The sequence below is a fragment of the Alligator mississippiensis genome, chromosome 4 (assembly GCF_030867095.1).
Source record: "Alligator mississippiensis isolate rAllMis1 chromosome 4, rAllMis1, whole genome shotgun sequence".
Lineage (NCBI taxonomy): Eukaryota > Metazoa > Chordata > Crocodylia > Alligatoridae > Alligator > Alligator mississippiensis.
The window spans coordinates 171,730,311-171,746,051 of NC_081827.1; the positions used below are offsets into that span (position 1 = coordinate 171,730,311).

Below are 15,741 nucleotides of genomic sequence, written 5' to 3' on the forward strand. Positions count from 1 at the left end.
CTCGCACCGCAAAAAAGGAGCCATGCCTGTGTGGCTGAGTGGACCCATGCTGTCGACAAAGCAGGGGGAGGCAGGCTGCACATGTGAAGGGGAGCTGGTCTGCCTAGGCTGTGTGCATGGTTGAGGGGAGCCAGTCTACCCACATGGTGGGGAGGGTCCTGGGGGTCTGCAGTTTGTGTGGTGTGTGGCCTCTGTTATGCAGAAGCTTACCTGATGTGTTTCTTTTGGTTTAAGATTGTTTGTCCTAAGTCATGTTAGTTACAGGGGAGGAATTTAGTTTTATATACAAAATTTTAACTGAGTACATCCTGATGCTGCATGTCTATTGTTTCTTCAGACAGCTTCCTAAGGCTGATCTTAACAGGCCACTATGGGGAGCTAATCTGTCTGTAAGAGAGTCTCCTCACAAAAATATAGGCATGACAAATGTCAAATATCTCCTTTTTTTAAAGATGGATGGTTGGAGATAAATCTCAGTAAACTGAGAAAATTGTTACCTTTTTCTGTTCTGAAAAGCTGAGATTAACCAAGCTAGTTCATCTGCAAACTATATTTTCCTTGCTGTTACTGGAATAAATCCAGAAACAAAAATAGTCCAAAGATGAGAATACACTGCCAGAAGGGCTGAAAATTGAATCCAGCAGCCTAGATGAAACTCCCCCAAGAAGAGAGGGAGAGTGTGTAGGAATCTAATTAATGACTATTTATTAAAAAAAGGTGAATTTGTAAAATTTAGACAAGGAATAGTCATCTATAGAGTGCGATGTAGTTTAAAATTATTTAAACATAAAAATCACTTTAATCTGAACAGTGTTCCTTATAATGGACACTAACATTTGATTTTTAGACTCCATTGTTTGTAATATCCTCTTGAAGTAAGAACATATTTTCCATTCCTGTCAATTTTGTCCTTTTTTGTTTGACAAACATGGATATTTTTCCTACACTATATATGGAGTGAAAAACACTATTTTTGTTGGCTTGTGAAAACGGTGGCTTCCTCTCTAGTAAGAGCGGCAGATTTATTTTTATAGATGTACAAATATGTAATCTACACAGTTATTTAGCAGAAATGGTTTAACTAGATCTTAAAAAGATATAGTTTAGGCCTTCTGGTTCAGTTTTAGAGGCAGTTTTATATAATCAAAAAATAAACTCCTTTGTATCTGTAACCATGGAATGAACTACGTAACCATGGAATAAAAACTGTCTGTTTAGTGCTTTTGGCTCCCTTATTTTCCTTCTAATCCATCTCCAAGGGGGCTACTTCTAACATTCCAGCCCTCTAAGCAGCTTTCTGACATCTGCCATTAAAAAAATGAAGTTTGTTCTTAGTTTTATTCCCAAGTGTGATCTGGTAAAAGAGAGGGACAAATTCTTCTCTCTTACCAATTCTATACTATTTTATCTCTGTTGACTTCTCCTGATTTACAGCAGTGTGAGAGGAAAACCAAGCCCAGAGTTTGCAAGCAAGAACTGGTAATAATTGGTTATGGACATATGACAATTTTAAGGTCTGAAATAATTGTAATCCCTCCTAACTTTTATACCTCCTCCTCCTCTCCTTGTTGTGAGAAAGTATTTAGCAGAATTCACAGATTTGGTGCAATCTGACAGGGCCATGCTGTAAGCGCTTCTGCTATGGCCTCAAACTTGTGACCTTTGAACTATCAACCGTGTGCCTTAGTGCCCAGCCCAGCCCCGCCCCGCCCCCAGCTTTATATCAATGGTGATGTGGTCAATAATCTATAGTATTTATCCACAACTGTACCAAGAAATGATACAGACCTTAAATTCAAAACATCCTGACATTAAAAAAGGTATTTCACACAACTTTAAAGGAATTGAAAATGAAATAATATTAAGTCTTTGCTGTATATGGTAATTAAGGCAGTTAGAGAGGTCAGTATTAATAAACACATTTTGTGAGAAGCATGGATTCTTCGCAGGATATCTTTTTTTGGACTAACTGCATAGCTGGGATAGAGTTAGACAAGCTTTTGGATGCAAGGCATTCTTTTGAAGGTCTCAATTTAAAATTTTAAAATGTCATCGTTTTAAAATTTCAGTTTTTCCAAAACATGTTTTTTAAAAATGTTGTACAAGCAAAAATTATCATTGGAAAGTGGGGTTGGAAGGGACTTCATGAGGACTAGTCCAGTGCCCTGCTCAAGGCAGGATCATCCTTGACTAAACCATCCCAGCCAAATGTCTGTCCAACCTGATATTGAAAATGTCCTGGGATGGACATCCCACAACTTCTCAAGGTAGTATGATGAAGATGCATGGCAAAACGAGAAGCTCTTGTTAATGGTGCAACACATTTTCCACAAGAATTTCCAGTCATTAGACCCGCATTCTGATAGGTCCAGTAGCCCTTCCTTAGGCCTAATGGGCAGAGCCTTCTTTATCTTCCTTATTTCCACCCTTCCCCAAATGCCCAACTAATGTGTGTCCAACAATGCCCCTCCATGTAGAGGAGGATTTAACCTGTGCCTCAAAGTATTGATGCAAAGTTGGCTTAAAGCTTTTATTCATTTACTATTTTCATGTACTGTAGTCATAATGTTTCCTGACTCTAACCATTTGGGCTGAAATTATCCACATTAGGTCTCTGCCAGAAGCTGAATCATTTTGAAAAGTTTCTATACCACTGGCTCAGTCATTTCCAAAAACAAGATTAGAGAAAAATGCATTGTTTTGCTCATATTAAATGTTTTCTTATACTTGTTTTGTTGTGAAGCTTTAATGAACACATGTTTTGAAGCAATGGCTTAATATCTGGAAGGAAGTGGTTCTAGCATTGAGGATGTGCCTCTTGTCGTTCCTGTGGAAAACAGGCCCAAATCTGATAGTCATAAACCTTTGGAAAATTGGCTTAAATATGTTCAGAAAAGACTTGCTGGGGTTTGGCAGCTAGATAACACTTTCTTAGCAATTGCTGCTTGGTGTAGGAACTAAATGCAGGTGTTTCTCAACCAGAGTGCTGTGGGATCCTTTTAAGGGTGCCACAGGGTGCAAGGCAATGTTAGCACTGTTAGGTGTGCAAGCACCTACACATGGTTCACAAGATAAACCCAGAGATTTCAAGTAGGAATCGGTGTCAAAAGCATTCTGCCCTGTTGTGGTCTTTCTAAGTTCTTTGCAGCGGAAGAATTGCTCTATTATTTTTCTGTAATCAAAGAACAAGTGAAAGTTAAGAGCTGGCATTTTCTGAGCAGGGGCTAAAGTCTAACAAGGGGTGCCTTGCAGTCTATGGCACAGGCCCCATCTACCCACTTCAGTATACCCACACCAAATCTGTAAATGTATCAATGAAGCTGCTGAGACAGGTGCTTCTTGTGATATAACTGAGAAAGAAATCAAGAGTATGTTTAAGAGCAGCCACAGGAGTATCCCTCAGTATGGCTCCACCACTGTATCTTTGAGTTGGGCACATGTTAGCAGGATGCAGTGGCACAGGGCATGTTTAAAAGCAATTTTCTGTCAGAGTGCTAGGGACAGCATAGAAATACCGTTAATGCTTCCCTTGCAGACTAGAAAGCAGGAAGCTACTTCACTCGTATACACACATGACAAGAAATCAATCTGGACTCCTGTGGGGAAGGCTGAAACAGGAAACTGAAAGGAGACTCAGGACTGGCCAAGTAAGGAGACTGAGAACTGGAATCAGTTGGGTGAGTATGAGAAGAAAAGATTAGGACTGACTGGGCAAGGAGACTGGGAGCCAGTGTGAAGGGGAGAGAAAAGAGGGCAGCAAGGACTGTGAACAGGATTTTGGAAAAGGAGCTGAGGGAAATCTGGGACTTGAAGACCAACAAGAGAGGAGAGGGAAAATAGGATTTGTATTGTGGATCAAGGCAGGAAGGGAATCCATATTTAGACTTTAGAGGAGAAAAACCAGGATTGCCTGGGCAAGGGGACTGAAATGAGAATGAAAAGTTGGGAGGGGAGTCAGGCTGAAGGCAACAGAGTAGAGGAGTCAAGCTTTCAGAAACAGGCAGAAGGAACCACAATCCCCTTTAGATTCTGGAACAGAATCAAAATATGAATGCTGTTGTCAGCAAGTAATGGTGAAATCCGCTGACAAAGTGTTTGTTCATTCCCCTGTGAGTGGCTCATACACATAGGCAAAGTACAGACATTCAAAAAGCTCAAGCCTGATTTGATTCAATCTTTGCAGAGTAGTCTAACCTGTGTAAACTGGATGCCCAGCAGGGCTGGAAGGGGGCAGGGAATGGGGGCCCCCCCACCTGTCCTTGGGGCCCTGGAGGTGCAGGTGAGGGAGCTCCAGGAGGAGGTTAGCAGGCTGAGGGGAATCAGGGAGGCAGAGGATGAAACTGATGGGTATTTTCTCTCCCTGCAGGGCCATGCATCCAAGGAAGAAGCACCCCAGGAGGTGCCTTCCACAGCAGAGTAGCAGATGGTCCCCTCCAGAATCAGGGCTGCTCGCAGCAGAGCAGTGCCAGTTCCTCCAGTCCGGCTGGAGAACAGGTACGAGGCCCTGGCAACACTGCAGGAGAAGGAAGTAGAGGAGGAAAACTCTGGAGAGGAGGCAACTCCACACTCTGAACAGGCTGAAGGAGCTAAGCAGACCCAGAGGAAGAAACGTTGAGTGATCGTCATAGGCGACTCTATCCTGAGTGGTACAGAGGGTCCCATCTGTTGCCAGGACCCCTTGACACGCGAGGTCTACTGCCTGCCCCGTGCAAAGGTTCAGGATGTGACGGGGATGATCCAGGCCATTATCCGGCCCACCGATTTACTACCCCATGGTCCTAACCCATGTGGGTACTAAAGATGCGGCCAGGAGAAGCCCTGATCACCTGATGATGGACTACCACACTCTGGGGGGCGTGCTGAAGGAGATAGGGGTAAAGGTGGTATTCTCTTCTGTCCTACCAGTGAGCGGACGTGGAAGATGACATGAGACCTGCATCAGAGAGGTCAGCTTGCGGCTTTGGGAATGGTGTCTCGAGGTGGGCTTCGGCTTCCTAGACAACAACCCACGCATCAGGACGACCTGGGGCTCGGGTGGGATGGGCTTCACCTTTCCCCCAAAAGTAAGCATATGTTCTCTTCTAGGTTGGCTGATCTCCAGCAGGCTTTAAACTAGGCTTGTCGGGAGAAGGGGAAGACAAGGGCGGAGGAAGCCTTGGACCACTAAACCAAGCGTCACCCACAAGAACAGCCCAGCTTAGACCAACGACAAGCAGAACAAATACCCAGGTAAGCAACAGGAGCCCAGGTAGTACTGAGATTAGGGGGCCAGTGCATGCATCTTTAGGAGGCCACAAATGCCTCTACACTAATGCTTGTAGTATGGGGAACAAGCAGGAGGAACTCACCCTCCTGCTAGCTAACACCAACCCAGACATAGTGGGGCTCACTGAAACGTGGTGGGACCCAACACATGACTGGGTGATGAATATCAAAGGCTATAGGCTGTACAGGAGGGATAGGACAAGGAGGAGAGGTGGGGGTGTGGCGCTCTACGTCAAGGAGGAATACACATCCTCATCTAGTAGCACAAGGTCAGATGAGGGGCACACTGAAGTGCTCTGGGTTAGAATACAAGGGAGTCGAGGGGAAAGGGACTTAACAGTGAAGGTCTACTACAGGCCACCCAACCAAGGGGAAGAGCTAGACCGGGAATTCTTAAGTCAACTCACGGAGGTAGTTAGGTCAAAGGACATGGTCATCATGGGTGACCTGAACTTTCTAGACATCTGCTGGGAAGAGCAGTCAGCCAGGTCTGACCGCTCATGTAGGTTCCTAGCTGAGATACAGGACCTCCATCTAACCCAGGAGGTGCACAGCCCCACCAGGGGAGACGTCTTGTTGGAACTAGTCCTGGCCACGGTCGATGACCTGGTAAGGGGTCTGTGGGTGCTCGACCACCTGGGCGACAGTGATCATCGCCTGCTGGAATTCACCATCCAGCACAAGGTGGCAAAGGCCTGGAGCGAGGCAGCAGCCCTGGACTTCAGGAGGGCGGATTTCAATGAAGTAAGGTGATTAGTCGGGGAGGCACTGAGGTCCCAGAGGGGAGGAGAGTCAGGTGTCCAGGAAGAGTGGTCGTTCCTTAAGGAGGCGATCCTCCCAGCCCAAAGGGAGGTAATCCCAACGTGGACCAAAGGGGACAAGAGGGCACAAAAGCCCCCATGGCTCACCAAAAGCATACGGGTACGGGAATGTCTTCTAGTTAAAAAGGAGGTGTACATCCAATGGAAGGGAGGGGCCATCACCAGGGAGGACTATACCTTGGTTGCTTGGGGCTGTAGGGGGGCGGTCAGGAAGGCCAAGGCGGAGATGGAACTGGGACTAGCTACCCAGATCAAAGACAACAAGAAGTCCTTTTTTAAATGCATAGGGGGTAAAAAGAAGGTACCAGGTAATATGGGGCCTCTGCAGGACACGCTAGGAAATCTGGTCGTCGCACGAGACAGCAAAGCTAACCTATTTAACAATTTCTTTGCCTCCATTTTTCTGAGCAGGGACTGGGTCACCCCCCCCCCCCCAAAACCAGGACCCCCGTAGGTCCTGGGGGAGGCACACCCAGGCCTAGGGTCAGTGAGGACCTAGTCAGGGAACTTCTGGAGCAACTGGATGTATTTAAATCAGCAGTTCCTGACGATCTCCACCCCAGAGTGCTGAGGGAATTAGCAGAGGTCAATGCAGGACCCCTGGCATGGCTTTATGAGCACTCATGGTGCTCTGGCATGGTGCCAGAGGACTGGAAAAGGGCCAGTGTGGTTCCCATTTTCAAAAAAGGGAGGAAGAAGGACCCAGGAAACTATAGGCCAGTCAGTCTTACCTCGATCCTGGGGAAGCTTTTTGAGAGAGTTATCCTGGTGCATGTCCGAGAGGGGCCAGCAGGGGAGGTTATGCTTAGGGGCAACCAACATGGGTTCATTAGAGGCAGGTCCTGTCAGACCAACCTGGTGGCCTTCTATGGCCAAGTCACAAAATCCTTAGACGCAGGGGTAGCAGTGGACGTAGTGTTTCTGGATTTTAGGAAGGCCTTCGACACTGTCTCACCCCATTCTCATTAAAAAACTAGGGGACTATGGTGTCACCACCTACACAGTCAAATGGGTCACTAGTTGGCTGGAGGTCCGCACTCAGAGAGTGGTGGTGGATGGGTCATTTTCGACCTGGAGGGATGTGGGCAGGGCTCAGTCCTTGGATCCACACTGTTCAACATCTTCATCAGTGACTCAGATGAGGGTGTAAAAAGCACCCTGTTCACATTCGCAGACAACACTAAGATGTGAGAATAGGCTGCAGTTGGACCTAGACAGGTTACAGGGGTGGGCGGATGAGAACAGGATGGGTTTCAACACTGACAAGTGCAGGGTACTGCACCTGGGGAGGAAGAACCAGCGGCATACCTACAGGCTGGGGAACTGCCTTCTCGTCAGTGCAGAGACAGAAAAGGATCTTGGAATCATTATTGATGCCAAAATGGACATGGGCCGACAGTGTGGGGAAGTGGTCAGGAAGGCCAGCCATACCTTGTTAAGCATCCACAGATGCATCTCAAGCAGGTCCAAGGAGGTGATCCTCCCCCTCTATGCAGCACTGGTCAGGCCACAGTTGGAGTACTACGTCCAGTTCTGGGTGCCGCACTTCAGGAGGGACGTGGACACCATGGAGAAGGTCCAGAGGAGGGCCACCCGCATGATCAGGGGTCAGAATGGTAGATTTTACGAGGAGAGGCTAAGGGACCTGAACCTGTTCAGCCTCCACAAGAGAAAGCTGAGGGGGGATCTAGTGGCCATTTACAAACTGGTCAGGGGGGACCAGCAGGGAATGGGGGAGTCCCTGTTCCCCTGAGCACTATCAGGAGTGACAAGAAATAATGGTCACAAGCTGGCAGAGGGTAGATTTAGAGTAGATATCAGGAGGCGCTACTTCACAGTCAGGGCGGCTAGGATCTGGAACCAACTTCCAAGAGAAGTGGTGCTGGCTCCTACCCTGGGGGTCTTTAAGAGGAGGCTGGATGAACACCTCGCCAGGGTCGTTTGACCCCAGTACTCTTTCCTGCCATGGCAGGGGGTCGCACTTGATGATCTGCTTAGGTCCCTTCTGACCCTACCAACCATGAAACAATTTGCAAGTGAATAGACATTCACTTTTGATTCCAGAAATGCAGCCACATAGCTGCAGTGGCTCAGACTATAGGTGCATGCAGGTGCACATGCATCCCCAGAGATTGGCAGCACACCCCCTGCGATTGGCCACTGCCAATGCTGCCGCCAGTGCCTGTGGGTAGTTGCTGCTTGCCCCTCCCTCTCACCGTCAACACTGCCAGCAGTGTCTGTGGGCAATTGCTGGATCGCCCCTGGCTGACGCTGCCAGTGGCGTCTGTGGGTGATTGCCAACCACCGGTTGCTGCTCTCCACTCCCCCCCCCCACCCGCCCAACACCACCATGGCTGCCTGAGGGAGCTCCCTGCCACCATGCCCCCAACACCGCTGCCACCTGTGCGTGGTCGCCATGTCCCCCCAGCCTCCAGGGGCATGTGGCATTCATTGTGCTAGAGCAAGCCCTCCCTTCCCTTCAGCAGTAGCCACAAGGCTGAAGGGAAACTGAGCTGAGGGCATATGGCCAGGCCCTGGCAGGCCACTGAATATGATTGGGGAGGGGTTTAAACCACCACCCTGGCCTGCAGGGACCCCAGCTGGGGTGTGCCTGGAGGGGGAAGGAGAAGCAGCCCTTGCCAGGTTTCTCCCCGAGAGGTGGGGGCGGGGTGTGGCCAGACACTGGCCTGGGCAGCGCCTCGGGCAAGGGGGGGTAGGGAGGGGGATTAAACACCCCTGCCTCCCCTCTCAGGCACAGGCACAGGGATCCCAGCCTGGGTCTGCTGGGCTTTCCCCCCTGCTCAACATTCGCATGGTGGGGGATGTGGCCAGAGCCCACCTGGGCAGCAGCCTCAGGTGAAGGGAGGGGGATTAAATCCTCCATTTCCCGTCTACCCCGCTGGCATGGGGACCACAGCCAGGGTCTGCCTAGCTTTCTGCCCCACTGGCTGCTTGCACAGCTAGGGGTGTGGCCAGAGCTAACCCAGGCAGTGCCTCATTACTGCTCCCCAGTCCTCTATCCCATCTTGCAGGGGGCTGCTCAGGAATTACCCATCTGCCAATGACCCACTATAAACACGTTGCATTGCCTGGTGCTTGCTGGCTTCCCAGAACGGAAGATGGGAGCAGCTTGTTGGGACACAAGGGTGACTCCACATCCTGGGGTTCTGCTCTAAACAGATCCCTCTGCTGCTTGTCTGCGCCAGCTTTGTTTGTGCAGCCAGGAGACTTGGGGTGGTAGGGGCCAGTGCTGCGTGCTCACAGACTGGGGTCCCATGTGGATGGAAGAGGGGTGGCAGAGGGGTTTTAATCCCCTTCCCTTCCCCTAAGCCTACTGGCGCACACCCCAACCCTCTCCACTCCAGCGGGGTGCCAGGGGCTGCTCTACCCCTGTCAGCACACTGAGCTGTGACAACTGCGTTTCTCACCCCCACCCCCTTGTCAGCCAGCCATCACTGCTCAGACTAGGGAGCAGAGGGGCAGGACCAACCCAGTTCTGCTCAAGCAGACAGCACAGCCCAGCCCAATCCAGGGCTGTGAAGTATGCAGGGATGTCGGGGGGACTCTGATTTAACTTGAACCAGGAAGGGGTCAGGGACAAAAGTTCCATAAATTGGTTTGACCTAAATCAGTTAAGTCTGATACTGCATTCAACCAGGTTTATGTTAAACCAGTTTAGGCCATTTTGAAACCAGTTTATGTGCACTGAAGTTCTGTTCTGTTACAGGTTTAAACCAGTTTCTGATCACTTAAACCAGTTTATGTGTAACTTCTGTTCCCTAGCCATAGAGGATGACAACCTACTAGTGAAGTCATTTAACTTAAATGGCAGAGATCTGTGCTGTTTATCAAAATGTTTCAATTCTGCTAATGATTCATGTGTATCTCATTTTGATCACAAATGATGAAATTTGGGGGATTTGATTTCTTTTCTACATTCATTCCAAAGCATGGTTCATCATCACATGGAGTGTGTCAAACAATGTCTCGGGGAGTTATGTAATTAAAGACCGTATCATAATGCATTTGCACAAGGACACTGAATGAGGGTTGATTAATCTTTACTTCGGGTAACTCAGAACTTTCAAATGCTTGACTTTGCAACCTTATACTTCTTTTTATATAGTTTTTGTAGATATAAATATGTAACAAGTTAGATTGGGACTATAAAATGCACAATGGTATTTTATGAGGTAATGTTTTCATTGGCATAATTTTAAGGTGACTACATTACTTGCTGAATCACCAAATCAAATTATGCAGACTATATAAATCTACCTGTGTGTGTGTGTGTGTGTGTGTATGTACACACACACACACACACACACACACACACACACACACACACACACACAATATACATGTGTGTATATCTATGTATAGGGGTGGGTGTGTGTGTGTCTGTGTGTGCGTGTAACGTAGCTACAAGGCTGGAGGGAAACTGTGACCTATGAGCTCATAGGAAGTTTAAATGTAGCTCTTGAAGGAAGAGAAGTAGTTAAATAAAACATTCTTGTTCTTTCCATCTGTTCATATATTATTTGGAGGGGTGTTATTTTCTGCAATTCTTGTTTATTATTTATTGTAAGAAAAAGTCACCTAACAAATAATAATCAGTATGTGACTTGGAGCGCTGTGTGCAGACTGCTCACTTGGGCATAGGCATCTTGAAACAATTGTGCCCTGAAGTTCTTGGCCATGACAGGATTTAGAATTGTGCCTATAAGTGTTAGGGAATTTGTCCATCCCTGTCAAAAGGTTTGATTCTGAAGGTGCCACCCAACTCTTGTTAGGCATTAAATGGTCATATGTCAGAGGTTGGCAACTTACAGCCAGCAGGCTGGATCTAGCCTACAGAACTTTTGGATTGGCTTATGGATGTGGGACTTTAGCAACCTTTGGGCAGGAGGCGGCATCTTCTGTGGGCACTGTCCCCATGCTGTCATGGGAGTGAACACAGCTGCAGGTGCTCTCCGCATGCCACCATGAGGAAAAGTCCTGGCTGCAGGTTCTTTCACTGAGACACCACAGAGATGAACAACACCGGTGACAGGGTCTTAGCACCTGCCTTCCTCTCACTCTGGGTGAGTCATTCTGGCCCACAGCTAGAAAAGGTTGCCAGTGTCTACGCTATGTTATTTCTGAAGTCAGTAACACTTGTCACTTAACATTTCCACATATTGCAAACTGCAAAGTTCATAAAATAGAATAAACATAAGCTACTAAAAAGAAACATAACAAACTTCCAGGAGCAGAAGGGATGTGTTCATATAATAGTAACTTGGAATTCCCATTGTTCAAAATATAAATATAAATTTAAATGTCATACAATATAATGAGTATTGTGCTCTTGGCAACCCACTTGAGACAAGTGGATGAAGGGATCTGGTCCAGATAGTAAGGTATACATTTCTTCACAGTAGCAGCAGTAGAATAGGAACTGCCTTCAACTTGCAGTTGGCTAAGAGTGGCCAATTATAGCTTGTATAGATAACAGTATATATAGTTTAACCCTAGCTTTTTCAGTTGTTTTTAGCCTTGCCAAATTCTAACCTTTCAGGATGAGACGTGACAAATGTGGTCTCTCTTGCTGGACACTGCTGCCGCTGTTACCAGCTGACCCATGGGGCAGAGGGAGCTCCAGATTCACTCTTGCCCCCATTGAGCCACAAGCTGCAGGGACCAGCTATGTGGGCAGCCAGGCTTAGCAGGGGAGAGAGGTGGTGGCATGCAGGAGAAGACATTGGTAAGAGGAACCTGTGCACTGCCACTGCTGTTCTGAGCTGAGCTTGGCATACTCCCACAGATGCTCTCTGCAGCTTATGGTTGGAGTAGTGTTGGAATAGCTCTGGGCCTCCTCCTGTGCTTGTATCAAACAGGGACAGTGGTGGCAGCAGGGGGTGGGTTCTCCCTCCCAGTGCCTGCTCCCAGCCAGTGGAGATTCCCCTGGGGGAGTAGCAGGGAGCAGATGCAGGAAGAGGAAACCCGCTGCTGCTGTTCCCCACTGAACCCAGAACACCGCACAACACAGCTCACAGATGGAGCCGCACAGGAGTGGCTTTGGATCTCTCCCTGTGCCTAGGTCAGCTGGGGATAGCACTGGTGGCCATTGAAGGTGGGGTATGCCTACACTGCTTCACCCTTCCCCTGAATCTGCTCCTGGTTGTCCCTAACTTGGACAAATATCTCGGTGGCTTAATAAAGTAATGTTTTAACAAGGTCTGTGTGTTTTAAAAATATCTTTCATGAAGGTAACTAAGTTAGTAAGCACTGGATTTTTTAATAATGATATCCCACCATCTCTTCTCACTGTATATGTGCATAACAAAGTGGAATTTTAGAGTACACAAAGATCTGTGAAAAAACTCTCTCGTCTAATGTGCACATATGCAGTCTGTGAGAGTGAAGTCAGTGAGAATCCTTGCTTTAGAATCATAGAAAATGAGGGTTGGAAGGGACCTCAGAAGGTCACCTAGTCCAACCCCCTGCTCAAGGCAGGACCTGGCATATGGCAGTATCTGTCAAATAATTCTAAATTTTTTAATTAACTTTATTATTTTATTTTCATAGATTTTAGGGTCGGAAGGGATCTATTAGATCATTGACTCCGACCCCCTGCCCTGGGCAGGAAAGAATTCTGGGTTCAGATGATGAATGATTTACCTTCTGGGCCTACAGACATTAGCAAAGAACTAGGCTTAGAAAGAAAGAGTAGCGCAGGAGCCTGCAGAAGAGATAAGTCTGGTTCTAAAATCAATCATGTGCAACAAGGAGGGTCTCAAGTCCTGTAAAAAGATGTGGCTGATCTTGGGTTAAACAGCCCAGTGCCACGTTTAGAAATCAACCAGAATTTTATTTTATTTTTAAAAACTTGGAAAATTCTATTAAGACTATTTTGAAGGAATTTAAGAATGATATTCCAGATTAATTTTATACCAGCAGCACTAAACTGCTCACATGCAAGCTATGATGTTTTTGACCTGATCAGAAATTTTCCAGTAGAATGTTTCTCCGTTGGACAATGCTGATTCTTTAAAAGAGAAGCATTTGTCAGCGGTGTGTGGATTTCAACCAATCTTTTGAAGGAAACCAAGGAAGTTTACAATGGACACTCCCTTGATTTCTTGCTAGCTTGCCTACCCACTACATCCATTTTTCTTACTCTTGTACAACCCAAATCTTCAGATTCCTGAGGAGCAGAACTTTCTGAACTGCCAGGTTCCTGGTTCATTGACAACCTGCCTAGAAGGGCGCTTGGAAGTTGGGGTTTCCTATGCTTCTGAATTACCCAGCTACTGAGCAAGTCTGCCTATGCTACCCAGCACCCTACCTGTTTGAGTTGCTCTTGAGCTGAGGCCCCAGGATCCCCTGCTCCTTGGGCTGCTGAGGAGCTGGGAACCTGAGATCTCCGATTTCCCATCAGCTCATTTGAAAGGTTGCTTTGGCTTCCCAGCAGCCTACCTGGCAAGGTGCTATGGATCTTAGGAGTAAATTTTGTTTTGGAAACATCAAAATGAAATGTTCTGGCATTTCACTTCCACAATATTTTTCCAAGGTTTTGGCTTTGAACCCCAGTTTGGCCTCAAAATTTTTCTAGACCAACATTTTTTGTGAAAGCGAGTCTTGCTTTCCTGGCCAGATCTATTTCTGTACATATGCCCTTGGCTTTATCTAATGTATGTATTAGATGTTACATTATGGATAAAACAATGTTAGATAGTGAATGGAACAGGTGCTATGGGTCAACTTGTTTTCAGCTTCCACTCAGTGTAGGCTCCTGTAACTGAGGACTTTTCTAGGGAAGAATTGAAGGCACAGTGTTACAGTATATTATTTAGCATGTTCAAGCTAATATACAATGCATGATTTCTTCAACGTGCTTTTAAAGCAGTCAAGTTAAGCTGCTGAATATACTGAGTATGTATTAAAGGCAGCATGCACTGTTCGTACTAGACTTTTAAGGTCTCCTTGAACAGCAGCATTAAGGCGTGATTATAATATTATAGATGAATATACCTGTGCTTGTTTTCCATATCGTGGAACTGCCTTGGAACCTTATGGACCTTGGAACACTAGGGTCTTGAATCTAAGAGTCTGTGAATGCAACCTTGTATTTATAAGCACCTAATTTAACCCAAGGAAAAAGCATATTAATAAACTGAAAACCTTTTGTTGGGCAAAACAGAGGCTCTTCCCAGTGGCATCCATTATTTTGCCAGCTTGAGTTGCATCATGTTCTGCATGAAACTTAAGAAGGAGCCCTAGCTCATTTTCCTCCTCAGATATAGCTATAAAAGGAAATAATAGCAAAATAAAATGTGAGACACTCTTAACATATTTACTTATTTTAAAAATAGCTCTTAGGGGCTGGGAGAGCAAGCACATTGTTCAATGTGATAAGATGCATAAAAAGACCTTTAAGTTTTGACAACATTTACAGTTGGATATGTTATGTGTAGGAAGGTGGAGGAATTAATTTTAAAATAAAACATACAAATATCCAAGTCAGACTTCCAACTTGTTTTGTTTTGTTTTTAAACGGTGGCAAAGTAGTTTTAGGCTCTGGGTTTGGCAAGAGAAGTGGGCAAGGGTTATAGAAGCATACTACTATTATGTGAAATTTTAGTTTTTGTTTATGGTATTTGTTAGGCCTGTGCAAAGCGGCTAGTATTCGCTTTGGATTCAGATTTGGCTGATTCGGGAGGACAATGAATTTGATTTGATGATTTGAATCATTGTCCCAAAAATCTATGTGGCTAAACCTGATTCAGAGATTCGGCCACTGCCAATTCAGCTGAATCTCCAAATCAAACAGGCCCCATCCCCCTCCCACTCTCCCAGGCCCATTAATGGCTGCCCCACCTTGCCCCAGCATTCTGGCTCTTTAAAAAAAAAAAAAAAAAAAGCAAAAAAAGCCCTGTACTCACTGGCTCCTGCTAGGTGCTGGGGGGGGGCGCGATCCCTGCTGCCCCCCACTGCCCTGTGCTGTGTGTGGGGGCCCTGCCACGAGCCCCCAGAAGCCCTGACAGCTACTCCAGCAACTGGTGAGTGCGGGGCTTTTTGTTTCTTTGCTTGTTCTTTGTAAGTGCCGGGATGCTGGGGCTGGGTGGGGCAGCCATTGACGGGGCTGGGAGAGCAGGTGGGAGATGGAGGCTCATGGCAGAGCCTCCCAAGCAGTGGGGATCGCTCCCCCACCTGGAAGACAATGGTGAGTGCAGGGCTTTTTTTTAAAAAAAAACCTTGCACTCACCAGCTGCTGGCAGGTGGGGGCGCTGTCACTGGTAGGTGTTGTATGGCTTTGGCCCCTTTTCAGTTGGCGCCTTCCTCCCTAGCAACATCAGGGTGAGACCGCACCCTAGGGCCACCTAGATGGTTCCGAGTGCTGCCCCTACTCTCCTGCCACAACTTTGATGTTGATAGATGGGGGAGACACTTCCCTGTTGGTGGTCCCAGAGAGGTCATAGCCCTGGGTCTTTCTTCGTGGGGCTGCAAACCACCCCTTTACCCCATCCTTACCACATCCACGGCCTGGGAGAGCTCAGCCCCCCCGTACCTTTCCCCAGGTGATCTTTCACCCATGAGGCCCTTCCCGAGTGGGGTTGGGTTTGTTCGGCCGTCAGTCTCTCTTGGATTGATCCTTAATCTTCAGGCCAAC

At 47.1% G+C, this 15,741-nt stretch overlaps 1 long non-coding RNA gene across 3 annotated transcripts in view; it reads left to right on the plus strand.

Moving 5' to 3' along the window:
- The first annotated feature begins 206 nt into the window (after positions 1 to 206).
- LOC109284257 (uncharacterized) overlaps positions 207 to 15,741 on the plus strand; it is a 29,395-nt gene continuing 13,860 nt past the window's right edge. The window contains exons 1-2 of one of the 3 annotated variants that reach the window (XR_009462030.1): positions 207 to 4,979; positions 5,086 to 5,229. This is a non-coding gene — a long non-coding RNA (uncharacterized LOC109284257). Of the gene's footprint in view, positions 5,230 to 15,741 lie in introns of all 3 variants that reach the window. The other 2 variants (XR_009462029.1, XR_009462028.1) reach the window with 2 other exon arrangements.